At 44.1% G+C, this 16013-nt stretch overlaps 8 non-coding genes across 8 annotated transcripts; 3 read left to right on the top strand and 5 right to left on the bottom strand.

The window, feature by feature from the left end:
* Window positions 1-936: 936 nt before the first annotated feature.
* trnas-gcu (transfer RNA serine (anticodon GCU)) lies at window positions 937-1018 on the top strand. The gene has a single exon. It is a non-coding gene; the product is annotated as a tRNA-Ser (tRNA).
* Window positions 1019-3854: 2836 nt separating this feature from the next.
* trnai-aau (transfer RNA isoleucine (anticodon AAU)) lies at window positions 3855-3928 on the bottom strand. Its single transcript has one exon. It is a non-coding gene; the product is annotated as a tRNA-Ile (tRNA).
* A 785-nt stretch (window positions 3929-4713) lies between these two features.
* On the bottom strand, window positions 4714-4785 carry trnag-ucc (transfer RNA glycine (anticodon UCC)). Its single transcript has one exon. It is a non-coding gene; the product is annotated as a tRNA-Gly (tRNA).
* A 792-nt stretch (window positions 4786-5577) lies between these two features.
* Window positions 5578-5648, top strand: trnag-acc (transfer RNA glycine (anticodon ACC)). The gene has a single exon. It is a non-coding gene; the product is annotated as a tRNA-Gly (tRNA).
* Window positions 5649-8917: 3269 nt separating this feature from the next.
* Window positions 8918-8991, bottom strand: trnai-aau (transfer RNA isoleucine (anticodon AAU)). The gene has a single exon. It is a non-coding gene; the product is annotated as a tRNA-Ile (tRNA).
* A 545-nt stretch (window positions 8992-9536) lies between these two features.
* On the bottom strand, window positions 9537-9678 carry LOC138234932 (U4 spliceosomal RNA). Its single transcript, XR_011188003.1, has one exon. It is a non-coding gene; the product is annotated as a U4 spliceosomal RNA (small nuclear RNA).
* A 4693-nt stretch (window positions 9679-14371) lies between these two features.
* On the top strand, window positions 14372-14444 carry trnar-acg (transfer RNA arginine (anticodon ACG)). The gene has a single exon. It is a non-coding gene; the product is annotated as a tRNA-Arg (tRNA).
* A 1020-nt stretch (window positions 14445-15464) lies between these two features.
* Window positions 15465-15606, bottom strand: LOC138234852 (U4 spliceosomal RNA). The gene has a single exon (XR_011187927.1). It is a non-coding gene; the product is annotated as a U4 spliceosomal RNA (small nuclear RNA).
* Window positions 15607-16013: the final 407 nt, after the last annotated feature.

The raw sequence follows: 16013 nt of genomic DNA, 5'->3' as shown, positions 1-16013 counted from the left end.
AACTTTGTGATTTACTGCTATAATGAATAATTGTCTCAGTAAATCCCAAATCCTACAGAACTAGTGCCTTCAGAGAGCACACTACAGATGTTACCTATTTATCGTTGAACAGGATGTATGTGATGTGGCGACTAGGTTCAATTTTGTATCCTCTTTAAAAGATTAAGGATTGGGGTGAGTGTGATTTACCACCCTTTCAGCTAAGAACCCGACGTGCGGACCGTTTAAGCTGCATAGACTCGGTCGTTTAACTCTTCTCCATTAGCAGGGTTAAGGTTAAAGAAAAAAACATTGCTGACCTCTTTTTTTTTTGCCAGCCGCGAGCGCTGATTAGCAAGGTTTGTATTTCATGTTTTGCAAGTTGCATCCATTTTAAGAAAAACAAGTCGTTCAAGACAGGAAATGAATGCTTGCATTTAATTAAGTCTAGCCGTAGGCGGTTGTCCATAATGACCAGTTCTGTTTGAGAAGACAGAACAAAAAAGGCACCGCTGGGATTCAGAGCCAGGGTCTCCTGTTCACTAGGCAGGCGCTTTAAGCAACTAAGCCACGGCGCCCCAGGAGCACTGTCCTTTTGCAGCCACTTGGACACACCACTCAGACACATCTGCATTCGGTGTGTGCTCCGCCTGCTCGCTGAGCAAGTTGCCACCTTTACATACAATAGCAACATCAACACCAAGAGAAAGGGTGACAAATGGCTTTTATCTGGAACTTTTCATGTCCAAGGAGCTCGATGTGCTTTCTGTGTACAACAGGGCCACTGATCTCCACACTGGCCATTGAACCACAGCAGTGGCTTGCTGGCTTGACATCTCCCAAGGAAAATGTTGAAATCGCATGTGGAACAGGAAAATGACCCTCGAGTACGAGGGAAAAAAAAGAAAAAGATCATCTGGAGCGCGCCAACCCATGTCCGGACAGCCCACTTCTGTCGACGAGGTGGCTGAGTGGTTAAGGCGATGGACTGCTAATCCATTGTGCTCTGCACACATGGGTTCAAATCCCATCCTCGTCGCTCTCCATGTCTGACACGTGTGCCCGTTTGGCATTGGCCATCCTGTCGTTTGCTCCGGTTCTAGAGCTGTGCATTTTCTAGCGGTGGCTGAACATGGTATAGTAGGCTAACGTCGGTATCGAGCAGTAACAGTAATGGTATTTACGTGCCGCTGCTGCCAAGTAGCTCTGGTTTGAGACCGCGTTTTCACTTACTTGCAACGCAAACAGAGAAAGCGATTTTTGACAGTCTCTCGAGAGACTGCGCTAGGTGTTTAGGGATAGACTTTGTCAGTTCCCCCTGGGATGGTGGCCTCTCAAATAGTTTGTGATTCCTCTAGACGTTTATACAGTAGAAGCCTGCTTCGTGGCTTAAATCCAAGCTAAGGAAACGAGTTAGAGGTCTGATGCAGAACTGCGAATTCAATGAAGGGGAACACTACAGTACATTGCACTGTATGTGTGAGGAAAGCTGCCCCCTACTGTTCCTTGTCGACCGAACAGAGGACTGTAAAGGATACCGCTAAGAAACTTTAGGATGCTGGTTGGAATCCAGCTCCAAAGTAGCCCCTTTGGGTGTTATGTCATCAAAAAGTAAGAACAGCGAATCTCCATTTGATCAAAAGCGCAACAGAACTGTTTTCCGTGGAGCAGGTTTCAGACCCGTAGACCTGTTTTATTTGTAGGGCAGGGCGCATTCCCAAACGCGAATCTCCTGTTTTAGAAATGCTTTGGGCGGCGTGAAGTGAAAATAAGAAGTGGGCTCCAGATGCACATGGAAGCAATCAAGTGTTTCATCCGAGCTGTTTCAAAGACTGCTCAACAGCTTTCCTTTTACAGAGGCCCAACGATTAATGATGGGGGTGCACCCTTCAATGTGCCTTACGACTCTAGGGAGTGATTGAGACGATTCGTAGCGTGTGTTCATTTCCCTCTATTCCCCATGTTGCAGTGGTAAGACGGTGTGCATTCTGACAGCAATCTCTTTCAAAAAATGATTTTACCTTATCGCGGCTTTGCCCTTCTTGCCTCTTTGGACAATATCTCCATCTTGTGGTCGTTGTTGGTAATGTCTTCTTATGCCCTTTTTTATTTAAATTCTCTATTAGTTGATTATAGAATCTCTACAATGGAGTTGAAAACATCAGTTTTATAGCAGACAATATGACATTATTTATAGTCCAATTAGAAACTTATTACCCTGTTTTTAACATAATAACAAATTAAAATTGATTAAAACTAAGTTTGGAACACCAGGGAACATAACGAATGATTTTTAGGAAAACCATGAGGTTCTCTGTGTCCGATGCCTGCAAGGGGAGAAAGCTAGAATCCTTTGATTTTTTCAAAATTTGAAAATAAACATCATATAACAACTGCTTTCATTCCTAGGAATGAAAAATAACAATTTTTGAAGACATAGTAGTTTCTAAAACACTACAATAAAGTTAAAAACATCAGTTTTATATTACATTATTTTTAGTGAAATTAGTCATTTTTTGCACTATTTTTAATAAAATATCTAATTAAAAGTGATTAAAATTAAGTTTGGAACAACAAGGAACACAAAAAAAAAGATTTTTAGGAAAACCATGAGGTCCTCTGTGCCCGATGCCTGCAAGGGGAGAAAGCTAGAATCCTAAAAAAAAGTTATCAATTCTAGAGCCTAAGAGGAAAACAAGACAAATGTATATCTCCAAATAATTTTATGTGCTTCAGAAGAGCCCAGGAAAGTTTTTTGCATACATGAAACCACGCCCGTTTGCACATAAGCAGACATGGTTGCACACACGACTGCATGAAAGCACACGTGCATGTGAAGTCATCCTGTTGAGCATTTGAAAAGCCGCACCACGCCGCACTTGAAATAGCTCTTACATTAGTGGTAGACGCAGGAATCGCCGTTTTATTTACGCTCTTACCAACGCGATGGAAAGCAAAACAAAGCAAAGCAGAGCAAAACAAAACGAACAAACGAAAACCCTCACGTCCCGCACTTGCATATAACGCTGTTACGTGCCCAAGCGGTATTGTACGTCATCCTAGCACTGCACCCTGGGGCGTAAGGTATATGGGAACGAGCACACGCCACGAATCGTCTCGAATCACTCACTACAGCTGTAAGGCGCCTTGAAGCGTGCACCCCCAACATTCTTCTTTGCGCATCTGTGAAAGGTAAACTCTTGAGCAAACTCTGAACCAGCTCTAAGGAAACTAATCTGATTAGATGTTACTTTGACTCATCTTTTTACTCTCAGTGCTGGATTGCTCAAACTCCAGCTAGGGTTAGGTTTAACATTCCCACACTATTTAGACACTTTGTTTACGCTCAGTGCTGGATTTTTGGAACTTCAGGACGAGTGGGAATTTTCTCCTATCTGTCAATTCTGTTTTGTTTTGGAGACTCTTGGCTGCCTATGTTGTACAGTGCAGCGTGAATGAAACATTTTCCAAAACTGTGTCAGCTCAAAAGTTGTAAGAAAACCTCTCCAGCTGCTTTAACTCTCTTCATTTTTGTCATTTAATGTGACAATCGATGTATAACAGGAGCCTCACATATGCAAATGGTGAGGCTCCAGTTCGACACCACTTTACAGTATATGACAAAAGCATGGCAGACTGTGCCGGACCGGCAGATAACGTCCGCTTATTTTTACCATATTAAACATTGGAAATCCTCCCACTTGCATTTGTGACACTTGATTTTGGCTCCACCTAAGACACTCTTAAATCTTCAAACACTTTTCTCTTCTCCCGCAACACTCTTGTCTGTCGGCACTGTGTGGCAGCATTGCATGACAACCCATTTCACCACGGAAAGGAACCTAACAGCTTTGGTAAGAGAGGAGAAAAGGACCTGGCCCGTACGGGGATCGAACCCGCGACCTTGGCATTATTAGTACCACGCTCGAACCAACTGAGCTAACCGGCCTCGCAACAGTGCTCCTCTCTGTGCTGCAAAAAATCAAACTCAGGGAATTTCTTTTGTCCTCCTTTGAATAGAAAGCCGTGTAATTCAGTGTACGGGCTTTCTCGTGCAGTTTCATGGTTCTTGTAACCCAAATCCTACACTGGCCTGAAGTGCCCCCCCATTTCACAGCATTTTTCAGCTGATTTAAAATGTACCTAAAGGAGAAGCATTATTGAAGACCATCAATTACCAAGAGCTTTTGTCAAAGGTTTTGGTGGTCATTTTTAATGACCACAGAGCACTATGACCTCGGTTTTACATCTCATCCAAAAGACAGCGCCCTTTTACAACACAGCTTCTCGGAAGCTTTGTTTTTCCCTGTAGCTCACCCTCATCCAGGTACTGACCTGGCTCACACCTGCTTAGCTTCAGTGGGTTTTCAGTTGCGAGTTGCAAAAGTTGGGATGCAAGTGATGGAGCCGTTCGCTGCAAAAGCCACTGGCCAGGAATCGAAACCAAGCCTCCTGCGTGGCAGGCGAGAGTTCTAACAATGAACCACCAATGCTCAATGCCTGTACCTTCAAAAAAGACGCTTTTTTGGTGCTCTGTGCAAAAAGCGTCGACATCTGCTTCCAGCTGCAAAATGCCATCCGCAGACGCTGTGAATTTATTTATTTAGACACCGCTCAGAATCCCCTGTAAGATTCTCCTTCAATTCCGTTTTGCAGTGCTTTAGCTCTTTCAAAAGGCTTCGCTTTGCTAGTCACAATCCAAGGCTCGTGACAGCATCTGAAAACACTCGCCACTGCGTTGGCCAGGGATCGAACCTGGGTCAACTGCTTGGAAGGTAGCTATGCTCACCACTATACCACCAACACACACCCGCCGGAGCCCTCCAGGACACCACCAGAGAATGCTCACGATTTCAGAAGCTGTCTCCGGGACGTGCTGATTCCACACATCCTGAATAAATCATGTTATTGTTAGTTGCTGTAGCTAGACGTTCAAATGAGTTTCATGGCCAGATGGACTGTTTCCTCAAGTGGTATAGTATTGCAGTAAGACAGCACGATGCCTGCAAGACTATGTCACGCTAAACACCACAGATTGTGTTTGTCCGTTCGTGTCAGTCGTCCTGCAGCCACGGGAAGTGGGACACAAACATGCTGCAATGCTTTCAAGACGTTAGGATTTGTTTGTGCAACATCCGAGAAGAGTACTTGTGGCTTGAATGTGACTGAGCAAGGTGTTTAAAGACAGAGACTGAAAACTGTTAAAGGATGAGTCAAAGAAACGTCTAATCGGATTAGTTTCCTTAGAGCTGGTTCAGAGTTTGCTCAAGAGTTTACCTTTCACAGATGCGCAAAGAAGAATGTTGGGGGTGCACGCTTCAAGGCGCCTTACAGAGGACTTAACATTGGGGTCTCCCCGCGCAGGTTCGAATCCTGCCGACTACGTTATCCGCCTCCAGTCGGTGTGTTTCGGCGCAAGCAAAGAAGCGCGCCTCTTTGCTGTTCCTGGTGGTTTTAAAACGCCCAATCGCTTGTACCCGCTGCCTTGGAAATAAGTTCTTCAGCGTCCGCGAATGGCATTTTGCAGCTGGAAGCAGATGTCGACGCGTTTTGCACAGAGCACCAAAAAAGCGTCTTTTTTGAAGGCCCAGGCACTGAGCATTGGTGGTTCAGTGGTAGAATTCTCGCCTACCACGCGGGAGGCTCGGGTTCGATTCCCGGCCAATGTAGTGGCTTTTGCGGCGAGCGGCTCCATCACTTGCAACTCGCAACTGAAAACCTACTGAAGCTAAGCAGGTGTGAGCCAGGTCAGTACCCGGATGAGGGTGAGCTACAGGGAAAAACAAAGCTTCCAGCTGGAAGCGGTGTTAATGGTGCGCTCACCCTGACGTCACCCTTAACGCTCACCCTGAGGTCTGTGTTGGTCCCAATGCCACAGCATAGTGACAGACAAGAGTGTTGCGGGAGAAGAGAAATGTGTTTGAAGATTTAAGAGTGTCTTAGGTGCAGCAGAAATAAAGTGTCACAAATGCAAGTGGTTGGATTTCCATTGTTTAATATGGTAAAAATAAGCTGAAGTTATCTACCGGTCCGGCACAGTCTGCCATGCTTTTGTCATATACTGTAAAGTGGTGTCGAACTGGTAGTGTTACATTAAATGACAAAAATGAAGAGAGTTAAAGCAGCTGGAGAGGTTTTCTTACAACTTTTGAGCTGACACAGTTTTGGAAAATGTTTCCTTCACGCTGCACTGTACCACATAGGCAGCCAAGAGTCTCCAAAACAAAACAGAATTGACAGTCATATAATGTCCATTAACCCCGGTTTTAAAAGCAGCATCATGTCTGCCATCATAAGAATATGAGTCCAATATTTTAGAATATAGTCAGAATGACTTCTAACCTTACCTGTGGCGTCTTTAATCCCTATTGCTCAATGCACGGTGAAAGCATTGCATACGTGTCTGACAATGAGGAATGACAGTCATTTGCCTGTTTCACAAATGATCGTATTTTACTAGAGATTCTGTTTGGGATTCAGCTGTGCATTCGGACAGCAATCCCTTTCAAGAAATGATACGTTCTGGATGAGGTCAAAGGTGCTGAAACGCTGTATTTAGGATGTTTGCAGTGATTGTGTCTCCTGCTTCAACGCAGTGATATATAGATGTGCTCCTGTAATTTATTGGTACATGCCCTGGGCAGTAAGCAGTCTGAGGATTTATTTCCAGACGGCATAGAGCAGTGAAGTAGTGAAGTAGTGCAACACACTTTATCATTATATTATTAGAACCTATTCTACTTAAATTATAACATTATACACAATTTGAGTTCATTTTAAAAATTAAAAGGTAATGAAAGGAATGCATATTAATGAGAAAGATAATACCGATATGCATGTGATAATCTTCCTTATATCATGTAGTGCGTCATTTTGACACTTTGTGGGCATGAAATACAAAGAAAATCATGTTCTATGGTACAAGATAAATACAAAACTTAAGCTTTTATTTTAATAAGATTTGTTTATAAAGCATAAGCAATCATTTATTACATTAATATATGTGAAAATAACATTTTAGCATCATATTATTACATACAGGTCTTTAGCTTCAACACAGTGATATATATATATATGCTCACTGATTTTTTGGTACATGCCCAGGTCAATAATCAGAATGAGGATTTATTTCCAGACGGGCTACAGGTAGTGTTGTGAAATACTTCAACACACTGGATCGCAGATTTAGACCCCCTGCACTCTTACTCCTTAAAAACCAAAGAAATGAAGATATGTAGCAATCACATTGTAACAGGGGTGACAGTGACTTAATGCTTATACTAGTGGACTTCTGGTACCTTTAGGGTACGGTGTTCCCTGAAGGGCTCTCAAACCCCGCATTTCAGATGCCTAGCTGTATCGCTGATCTATTCCACCTCAGAATCACTTTTAAACCTTACCTCTGGTATCTTTAATCCCTATTGCTCAACGCATGGTGAAAGTATTGCATAAATGTGTCTGAAAATGAGCAATGGGCACCTGAGAGACTCATTTGCCTGTTTCACAAATGATCATATTTGACTAGAGATTCTGTTTGGGATTCAGTTGTGCATTCTGACAGCAATCCCTTTCAAAAAACGATACATTCTGGATGAGGTCAAAGGTGCAGGAACACTGTATTTAGGATGTGTTTTAAAATCCATTGACTGATCCCCGAATCCTGAAGTTTCTTCGCATGATATCGGGCTTGCAACCACTTTCTGAAAAATGATGAAAAATGCCAAAAATGAAAAAAAAGTTATCAATTCTAGAGCCTAATTTATATCTCCAAATAATTTTATGTGCTTCAGAAGAGCCCAGGAAAGTTTTTTGCATACATGAAACCACGCCCGTTTGCACGTAAGCAGACATGGTTGCACACACGACTTCATGAAAGCACGCGTGCATGCGAAGTCATCCTGTTGAGCATTTGAAAAGCCGCAACACGCCGCACTTGAAATAGCTCTTACATTAGTGGTAGACGCAGGAATCGCCTTTTTATTTACGCTCTTACCAACGCGATGGAAAGCAAAACAAAGCAAAGCAGAGCAAAACAACGAACAAACAAAAACCCTCACGTCCCGCACTTGCAAATAACGCCATTACGTGCCCAAGCGGTATTGTACGTCATCCTAGCACTGCACCCCCGGTGTACGGTATATGGGAACGAGCACACGCCACGAATCGTCTCGAATCACTCCCTACAGCTGTAAGGCACCTTGAAGCGTGCACCCCCAACATTCTTCTTTGCGCATCTGTGAAAGGGAAATTCTTGAGCAAACTCTGAACCAGCTCTAAGGAAAATAATCAGATTAGACATTACTTTGACTCATCTTTTTACGCTCAGTGCTGGATTGCTCAAACTCCAGCTAGGGTTAGGGTTAGCATTCCCACGCTACTTAGACACTTTGTTTATGCTCAGTGCTTGATTTTGGGAACTTCAGGACGAGTGGGAATTTTCTCCTATCTGTCAATTCTGTTTTGTTTTGGAGACTCTTGGCTGCCTATGTTGTACAGTGCAGCGTGAAGGAAACATTTTCCAAAACTGTGTCAGCTCAAAAGTTGTAAGAAAACCTCTCCAGCTGCTTTAACTCTCTTGATTTTTGTCATTTAACGTGACACTCGATGTATAACTGGAGCCTCACATATGCAAATGGTGAGGCTCCAGTTCGACACCCAGTTCCACACCACTTTACAGTATATGACAAAAGCATAGCAGACTGTGCCGGACCGGCAGATAACTTCTGCTTATTTTTACCATATTAAACATTGGAAATCCTCCCACTTGCATTTGTGACACTTGATTTTGGCTCCACCTAAGACACTCTTAAATCATCAAACACTTTTCTCTTCTCCCGCAACACTCTTGTCTGTCGGCACTATGTGGCAGCGTTGCATGACAACCCATCTCACCACGGAAAGGAACCTAACAGCTTTGGTAAGAGGGGAGAAAAGGACCTGGCCCGTACGGGGCTCGAACCCACGACCTTGGCGTTATTAGCACCACACTCTAACCAACTGAGCTAACCAGCCTCACGACAATGGTCCTCTCTGTGCTGACACTGCTCATGATGTTTCCCGAGCCGAAACACAGTGCGTTTTTCCAAGCCATTTGACAAAGCCCGCCCACTGAAAACTGCAGCAGATCGTGTAAAGACGTTCAACTTTGTAATTACTGCACGCACAGGAAGCAGAATAAATTCCTCTTTTCAAACTGTCAAAGGTTTGCTTTGCGAACGCTGCAGGACATCGCACAATCTCTTTTGAACGGGGACAAACGATTTCTTATGGGGCGCAGTAAGTACAGAAGATTAAAAAGCTCCACTCATGCCGACGATGCAGCATGAAGAAGCGCAACCTAACGTTTGACAGACAAAGGCCGGGCGCCGCTACGAGCAATATGAAATCAAACTGACAGCACACAGCGTTTCGCGCTTACTCAAAAGTGATCTCGACAGACGCTGTTCTCTGCATAACGCTGAAAGAGCTAAAGAGCGTTTCTGTTGAGACGTAACAAGCTCGTTTCTTTTTACCATGATGTCACCATGACAAAATCTGTCTTTAAACACCTTGCTCAGTCTCTGACGAGACTGTCAAAAATTGCTTTCGCCGATTGTATTGCAAACCGGCGGAAGCGGGGTATTGGGAAAAGTTTTCAACTAGCAATAATCGCGCCTCGGCTAAACCTCACAGGCTACGATACTGCCACGGCGCAAAGCTGATGGTTGCCAGGCAACCGCGGGGATCCTATGGAAATCGTTATCGATCGTCTCATGGCATGTCGTTGCTGTAACGCTTCATATTTGTCCTCTTCTTCATCTAGCTTGAGGTTTTGAAGAATTTCATGACAGACAAGGGCTCCGTCGGGAACAAAGGGCGTTGTGAGAAAACCGTTGCTTATTTTCAGCAGCAGAAATACAACCCTTTAAATACAAGATGACAGAACAATGACGAAGGGCATGCCGGGAGGAACTCATGCACTACAGAGGAAAGGGGGCGGGCACGTACAGTTCACATTCAAGCCACAAGTACTCTTCTCGGATGTTGCACAAACAAATCCTAACGTCTTGAAAGCATTGCAGCATGTTTGTGTCCCACTTTCCGTGGCTGCAGGACGACTGACACGAACGGACAAACACAATCTGTGGCGTTTAGCGTGACATAGTCTTGCAGGCATCGTGCTGTCTCACTGCAATACTATACCGCTGGAGGAAACAGTCCATCTGGCCATGAAACTCATTTAAACGTCTAGCTACAGCAACTAACTATATCATGATTTATTCAGGATGTGTGGAATCAGCACGTCCCGGAGACAGCTTCCGAAATCGTGAGCATTCTCTGGTGGTAGGGGCGTTCAAGATGGCGCTCAGGTGGGAGGTAAAGTTTAGTGGTTGAGGAGTTTTTTTGAGTTTTTCATGACCTGAATGTTAATTTTTGCTTTTTTTGACTACAGAAAAATAAAGACTTAACACTACTTGTTTAAACTTCAGTTATAATTGAAAGAAAAAAAAAAGATTTTTTTTAGGTTTAAGAATTTCGATATGAGTAACACTGGGAAAAGAAAAGAGAGTGCTGGGTCCTCGAAGGAGAAATCTAAGATACCTCAATCGTATATGTATAGCACTACAAGAAAATCGATGGAACTACAGGGAAAAGTGAAGCAGCTGGAGGGGACGTGGAAAGAGTGCTGGAGATGCGCTCGTACGGTAGAGCCGGAGTCCCTGCCCAGCACCCCTGTGAAAACCCCGGCGGCCAAGAGAGGAAGGGGTGACCTGACGCTGGAGGAGCTCCAAACCAACATCTTTAACATGATGGGTGAGCTGAAGGAAATGATTCGATTTAATACAGTCGCAATCGAAAGTCTTAAAAAGTCCATGGACTGTGTGTTTAAAGAGGTTGAAGACTTAAAGAGTGAAGTAAAAGTTCTTAAACAAGTAAATACCGAACAAGAAAAGCATATTAAAGAACTTGAATTGAAAGTGAACGATGTAGATAGATACTGTCGACGATGGAATTTAAAATTATTTGGAGTTAAAGAGGAACGTGATAAGGACCTTGTTGCAACAGTGAAGGGTATCTGTAAAAGGACCCTGCCGGACCAGGAGGACGTAATATCGGCCATTGACTTTGTTCACAGGCTCGGGAGAGCGAACATGTCTGGGCAAGTGCGCCCCAGATCGATTATAATACAGTTCACCAAGAGGACGGCGAGGGACATGCTGTGGCGAGCGGCGAGGGGGAATGAGTATTTGAATGGGAACAAACTGAGGTTTGCAGAGGAACTGTCTGCCGCGGGCAGGAGCACCAGGAACCAGCTGTGGCCCCAGGTTGAAGCTGCCAGAAGAGAGGGGAGGAGAGCCTACTTTGTGGGAGCGAGGGCCTTTGTGGACGGGAAGGAGATTTGCTCTCAGTGACTGCTCAGTTAATGATTATGTTTGGTTTTATTTGTTATACCAGTATATACTAGTGTTTCTTTAGTGTTAGTTTGGAATGCTGTAGTTAAGTGTTAAGGACTGTTATAGTTCTGGTTCTTTGAAAAACTCAATAGTTTAGACAGTCTTAGAGTTAGTTATTTGCTTTTGTGTATGTCTTTTTCATGAATGCCAGAGGTACTCGAAATGTTGTTAAAAGAAAAACGTTTTTTTTGTTTTGTAAAAAACTGTGCTGAGTTTTATTTTTTTACAGGAAACGCATGCATGTTGAAACTAAAGTTTATAATTGAGAAATATTAAAGCAAGGAAAATATGATACATGTAAAATATACAATTTGATCACATAATTACTTAATTACCTCTGGTAGTTAAATGTTTTTTTTTTCTGCTGCGTTTTTTTTCTCTTGTACATGACTCTGATCCTCTTGTTGTATTTGTATTTGTAAATTCTACATGTTTAATAAAAATAAAAAAAAAGCATTATAATCAAGTGCAGGAGCTGAGGGCTTTTGTTTTGTTTCGTTTTCCATGGCGTTCGTAAGCACGCAAATCAAAGGCAATTCTTGCGTCTAACACGAATGTAAATGCTTTTGAAAGTGCAGTGCAGGGAATGCGCCCTGCCCTACAAATAAAACAGGTCTACGGATCTGAAACCTGCTCCACGGAAAACAGTTCTGTTGCGCTTTTGATCAAAGGGAGATTCTCTGTTCTTACTTTTTGATGACATAACACCCAAAGGGGCTTCTTTGGAGCTGGATTCCAACCAACATCCTAAAGTTTCTTGCGGTATCCTTTACAGTCCTCTGTTCGGTCGACAAGGAACAGAAGGGGGCAGCTTTCCTCAACATACAGCGCAATGTACTGTAGTGTTCCCCTTCATTGAATTCGCAGTTCTGCATCAGACCTCTAACTCGTTTCCTTAGCTTGGATTTAAGCCACGAAGCAGGCTTCTACTGTATAAACGTCTAGAGGAATCACAAACTATTTGAGAGGCCATCATCCCAGGGGGAACTGACAAAGTCTATCCCTAAACACCTAGCGCAGTCTCTCGAGAGACTGTCAAAAATCGCTTTCTCCGTTTGTGCTGCAAGTAAGTGAAAACGCGGTCTCAACCCAGAGCCACTTGGCAGCAGCGGCACGTAAATACTGTTACTGCCACTGCTTGATACCGACGTTAGCTTACTATACCATGTTCAGCCACCGCTAGAAAATGTAAGGCTCTAGTACTGGAGCAAACAAAGGGAGGGCCAACGTCGAACGGGCACACGTAGAGAGCAACGAAGATGGGACTCAAACCCATGCGTGCAGAGCACAATGGATTAGCAGTCCATCGCCTTAACCACTCAGCCACCTCGTCGACAAAACTGAGCTGTCCAGACATGGGTTGGCGCGCTCCAGATGATCTTTTTCTTTTTTTTCCCTCGTACTCGAGGGTCCTTTTCCTGTTCCACATGCGATTTCAACATTTTCCTTGGGAGATGTCAAGCCAGCAAGCCACTGCTGTGGTTCAGTGGCCAGTGTGGAGTTCAGTGGCCCTGTTGTACACAGAAAGCACATTGAGCTCCTTGGACATGAAAAGTTCCAGATAAAAGCCATTTGTCATCCTTTCTCTTGGTGTCGATGTTGCTATTGTATGTAAAGGTGGCAACTTGCTCAGCGAGCAGGCGGAGCACACACCGAATGCAGATGTGTCTGAGTGGTGTGTCCAAGTGGCTGCAAAAGGACAAGACTCCCGGGGCACCGTGGCTTAGTTGGTTAAAGCGCTTGTCTCTTAAACAGGAGATCCTGGGTCCGAATCCCAGTGGTGCCTTCTTTGTTCTGTCTTCTCGAACAGAACTGGTCCTTACAGACAACCGCCTATGGCTAGACTTAATTAGATGCAAGTATTCATTTCCTGTCTTTAACGCGACTTGTTTTTCTTAAAATGGATGGAACTTGCAAAACATGAAATACAAACATTGCTAATCAGCGCTAGCGGCTGGCAAAAAAAAAGAAGTCAGCAATGTTTTTTTTCTTTAACCTTAACCCTGCTAATGGAGAAGAGTTAAACGACCGAGTCTATGCAGCTTAAACGGTGCTCACGTCGGGTTCTTAGCTGAAACGGTGGTAAATCACGCTCACCGCAGTCCTTAATCTTTTAAAAGGATACAAAATTGAACCTAGTCGCCACATCACATACATCCTGTTCAACGATAAAAAGGTGACATCTATCCTCGATCCAGAGTAAATCTCACGTTGAGGGCATATTTTTTTCCACTTTACCATGAGTCAGGCTCAGCTGCACAGAGGCGAGAGCAGAGCAATGAGGTCACGGGGACAGGGGAGTCACACGCTGGCGGTTTAAACACGCGGAAGAAAACTGAGGGATCCACAGTATGTGGACCCTCCGTGCGCCATCAGTCCGCACTCCGGACTCTGAATCCTGCCATCCAAGTTAAGATCTCGGCGGAACCTGAGGCGCAGTTCCTTCTTAAAACGTAATCTGGTGAGCATTTCTAGAATCGTACTTGTATAGATGCAGCCCTTAATGTGTTGCTAGGTTAAAATTGATGACTTCTTGAACTTCAGTAGGCAACTGCCCTCTTGATTTCGGATTTAATTTCTTTATTACAGGGGCGCTTTTATGAAGACAGAGTCATGTTCAGGTACTTTGCTTGATGGAGGAAGCATATTTCGGACTCTGTGATCTGCTCACCTGGAAAGGTCTGCTGTACTACTACAAGAGAGAAGTAGAGTCTGGAAGAATGGACAATTTTATGATGCTTTGGAAGATAATGTTTTTTTTTTCTTTGAAATCGAAATGAATCAGAATATCAGTGCAAAAGACAAACTCTTGGTTTGGTTTAAAGAGAAATGGTTTTAAAACAGACAAAATGTAGAAAACAGGTGTTTCTCACTTTTGGAAAAGAATGGACCGGGGGTAATATTTTACTAGTTGCAGTGCTGATCTCACTGGGTTACAGTCCTGCAGTGTCACACCAGGGCCAGTGGCGCAATGGATAACGCGTCTGACTACGGCTCAGGAGATTGCAGGTTCGACTCCTGCCTGGCTCGGGTCGTTTTTAAACGCATCGGGCTACTCCCTAAGTAGTCTGTGCTACTTACTGCATTGTAATCGAACCCAGTAAGAGATTTCCTTCATGTAAATGAACTGCACCTGACAGCTTTAGAAAAACACCTGGGCTCAGTACGGTGCTGAGAGCTCAGCGTTGCTGTTCTAATTAGCACGCACTGCATCGACTATGAGCCCGAACTTTTCAATTATTCCGATCAGTAAGTCAACACGTAGTCCACATGAACGGTAGAAATATTCTCTTGTCTGTCTCTTGTTTGTATAGAACTGAATGTCCCTGACAATGTACTGTTAGTTTTAATTGAAGAACGGCATTTGTGTTCAAATATACCAGACAAGTTTATGTAACTGCTCATGCGACACTCAGTTGTAATTAGTCAAGAAATAAAGTCGAACAACAGCTGCGAGTTTGATTGTGAACGTATGAGATTGCAGCGCTTTTTACTTCCATTGACAAATGATAGATATTCGAAGAGAGATCCTTCAGACCAGCAAGCAAACCCACGGCTATTTCGGTTTTCTATCTAGGCAACGTTGGTGTCTGCAATAGCATACATGAAAGCGTGATGCAGGGTGAGCGCCCCCCCACCGGCACCATTAACACCGCTTCCAGCTGGAAACTTTGTTTTTCCCTGTAGCTCACCCTCATCCGGGTACTGACCTGGCTAACAAATGCTTTGCTTCAGTGGGTTTTCAGTTGCGAGTTGCAAGGGGATGCAAGTGATGGAGCCGCTCGCTGCAAAAGCTACTGCTTTGGCTGGGAATCGAACCAGAGCCTCCCACATGGTAAGCGAGAATTCTACCACTGAACCACCAATGCTCAGTACCCAGGCCTTCAAAAAAGACGCTTTTTTGGTGCTCTGTTAAAAAAGCGTCGACATTACCTCTTTCAAAAGGCTTCACTTTCCTAGTCACATTACAAGGCTCATTGAACCCGGGCTGTTTCCTCCAGCGGTATAGTATTGCAGTTAGACAGCACGATGCCTGCAAGACTATGTCACGCTCTGACGAGACTGTCAAAAATTGCTTTCGCCGATTGTATTGCAAACCGGCGGAAGCGGGGTATTGGGAAAAGTTTTCAACTAGCAATAATCGCGCCTCGGCTAAACCTCACAGGCTACGATACTGCCAATGCGCAAAGCTGACGGTTGCCAGGCAACCGCGGGGATCCTATGGAAATCGTCATCAATCGTCTCATGGCATGTCGTTGCTGTAACGCTTCATATTTGTCGTCTTCTTCTAGCTTGAGGTTTTGAAGAATGTCATGACAGACAAGGGCTCCGTCGGGAACAAAGGGCGTTGTGAGAAAACCGTTGCTTATTTTCAGCAGCAGAAATACAACCCTTTAAATACAAGATGACAGAACAATGACGAAGGGCATGCCGGGAGGAACTCATGCACTACAGAGGAAAGGGGGCGGGCACGTACAGTTCACATTCAAGCCACAAGTACTCTTCTCGGATGTTGCACAAACAAATCCTAACGTCCTGAAAGCATTGCAGCATGTTTGTGTCCCACTTCCCGTGGCTGCAGGACGACTGACACGAAGG

Source organism: Lepisosteus oculatus, unplaced genomic scaffold (genome assembly GCF_040954835.1).
Source record: "Lepisosteus oculatus isolate fLepOcu1 unplaced genomic scaffold, fLepOcu1.hap2 HAP2_SCAFFOLD_76, whole genome shotgun sequence".
NCBI classification, from domain to species: domain Eukaryota; kingdom Metazoa; phylum Chordata; class Actinopteri; order Semionotiformes; family Lepisosteidae; genus Lepisosteus; species Lepisosteus oculatus.
This window is presented reverse-complemented; position numbering and strand designations above follow the sequence as displayed.